The 2,831-nt window shown below is 35.4% G+C and overlaps 1 long non-coding RNA gene across 1 annotated transcript; it reads right to left on the minus strand.

The window, feature by feature from the left end:
* Window positions 1–2,116: 2,116 nt before the first annotated feature.
* LOC122332187 lies at window positions 2,117–2,385 on the minus strand. Its single transcript, XR_006248461.1, has 2 exons — window positions 2,267–2,385; window positions 2,117–2,155 (listed from the first exon to the last, which is right to left on the minus strand). It is a non-coding gene; the product is annotated as an uncharacterized LOC122332187 (long non-coding RNA).
* Between the last annotated feature and the right edge of the window lie 446 nt (window positions 2,386–2,831).

Consider the following 2,831-nt stretch of genomic DNA (forward strand, 5'->3'; position numbering starts at 1 on the left):
TGTCTCAAAACTTCTGTTAACAGTTATAAAGCTTATTGCAATGCTTTAGAGTCTAAATGAAGCGTCAGTGAATCTCACAGGATGCAGCTGCTGCCAGCAGGAGTAGAGATGATGAGTAGAGATGATGAGAAGATCATGATAAGAAATGAATGCAGCTTTTTTACTCCTACTGACCCACAAACCAGACAGTCCTCTTTTGTACAAAGAGCGAGTGGAGATTTGCATACAGCTCTTCAGTTGTTGTTTATTTGGTATAGTACAATAAGGCAGGATCTGTGATCAAATAAACATGAAGAAAACAGAAATAAACAGATCTTTAACTGTCTGTCAGGTCCATCTGATTTCGGTGTTTCATAGAAGTATTGATATAAATACTTTTTTGCTTTTATATGCTTTTTTTAGGACTTTCAGTGACTTACAGCTGTTCACCTGTGCAGCCATACAAGGGCACAACTACACCAACACTGAGAAGAAGAAAATCCAGATGAGTGCAGTTAAAACTGTCTGCAACCTTAGATGTTGTGTTAAAAATGGGAAATAACATAGACTTTGTTCTTGGTTTTTCTTAGAAGAAAAATATATTAACACATGCAGTTCTGTCAGCACTGATGCCTTTACACTGCTTTTTTTTTAACACAATTTTTGCAGTATACTTTAGACTGCACTGCCTGTGTGTATTTTATATTGTATAAGTGGGTAGGTTTAGGAAGGGTGGAGTTAGGTGCCAATGAAAGTATTAAATTATCTAAAATTATGTAGCAGTGTGGGATGGGTTTTCCTTCTCAGTGTGATTTTTTTTTTTTTTAAACAAACGCACACACATCATTAAATTAACACAAACAATTTAAAACAACCTTTATGTCGAAAAATGTCAAATAGTGAAGAAAAAGGATCCTGATCAAGCAGCAGTATGTGATGACTTGGGAATGAGCATGTGTATGTCTTGAGGACTGGAGTTAAGTTTGAGTGTCTCTCATATGGGACTTAATGAACTCTTTATTGTGTCTGTATATGTACCTGTTTATATAAGGAATGGGATTTGCATTAAAAACTTTTATGCAAACAAATGAAATTTAAATGAAATGTTGTGTTTTCTTCCCCAGTGTGTCCTCTTTGCCCTTATTTGGTCCTTCTTGTTCCTGTTCTTGTTATGTGATTATTAGTTAGTTTAGATCCACCTGTGTTTTGTCTTTAGTTCATTCCCTACACCTGTCAGTCCTCATCATTTTATGTGTATTTAAGTCTTGTCTGCCCCATTCACGTTTGCATATTGTGATGTGCATTTCTGTCAAGTTTATATGTGGTTTAAACTCTTGCAATCAATAAAACTCCCTAATTAGTATTCGTCACCTCTGTCTCGTTTTGCAAGACACGACACGTTACACCGCTTATACAAAATGAAATTTTCCTAAATTAAAAATAACAACACTGAAGTCTTTGCTTTTGTCAATGGGCCATTAAAGTCATTAATATCTTGTTTGTTTCTTCTTGACACCTGTTTTACAGCAATGATAGAAAGAAAAATCTAATTTTACAGAGTGAATGAAAAGTGGACAGATTCCAAAGCAGAAAAAAAGACATCCAGACAAAAATAAAAATACATTTTTATAAACAATCAAACTTGAGAATGTAATTAATGATGAAGTTAGGCTTATTTGTGTTTCTTCCGAAATTCTAAATTGCAGTCTATTTCTCTGTCGAGAAAACAAACATTCATAAGGTGAATCAGTCTAAGACTGCGTGACAAGAGCACCACCTCTTGGAAATGGAACAGTACATCTGGAGCATAAATAAATTAAAGTAAAAGTGTTGTTTCTGTATTGCTTTGAAATTGAACTCATTCACTGTGGCTCTGCAGCGCAGTAATACACAGCAGTGTCTTCAGTCTTCAGGCTGTTCATCTGAAGGTACAGTTGACTGCTGGAATCATCTCTGGACACGGTGAACCTGCCCTGGACTGACTGGGAATAGAAGATTGGAGAACTGGATGTGCCGATAGTTGTAACCCACTCCAGTCCTTTACCAGGTGCCTGTCTTACTACAGCTGCATACCAGCTGCTGAAAGAGAATCCAGAGGCAGTACAGACCAGACGAAAAGATTCACTTGGTTTTTTTACCACATCTTCAGACTGAGTGAAGGTCTGACAGTGAATATCTGTGGAAAAGAGAGAGAAATAAACTAAAAAGTCAGAAGAAGAAAAAAACACAACTATGTGCTTACTAAAAGCATTTATACAGTAGTATTATTTTTTAGTAAATGACAAACCATTTAAAAATAGTAATATCAAGATTGAATTAATTAATGTTGTCATTGCTGCTCTTCAATATACAGTCAGTGAATAAAAACAGTTTACTGGCACAACAGCTTATGAAAGATAAGCATCACAGTTTTGCATGAACTCCTCCTTCAACCTCAGTTCTTCTTTGTACCTATGTGTACGAAAATGTTATATTTGTACGTAAATAAATTCATATGTAACATTAAACTTGCGACAATAGATATGAATACGTGGCATTTATGAGAACATATTTTGTATTTTTAAAGCATTTTCAGTTTGGATGAAAAGTGTGAATGAATCAATAAATCCAACCCAGGCTAACTGGAAATATGTGCCTCTACATGCATTTCTGAAACCTTGTAATTATGTACTTTACTGCACGTTTTCAAGTGAAATATCTGGAGAGTGGCTTTAAAATGCATGTTTAATACGTGATCATTGAAAGCTTTTATTACGTGGGTACAGGTACCTATTGCATCGTTTTACTCTGCTGCTTGAGTTACGTTTTGTGGCCATTCAGGATTCAAACCTCCAGTGATTGTTGCTAAAGAT

Source organism: Puntigrus tetrazona, chromosome 3, assembly GCF_018831695.1.
Source record: "Puntigrus tetrazona isolate hp1 chromosome 3, ASM1883169v1, whole genome shotgun sequence".
NCBI lineage: Eukaryota > Metazoa > Chordata > Actinopteri > Cypriniformes > Cyprinidae > Puntigrus > Puntigrus tetrazona.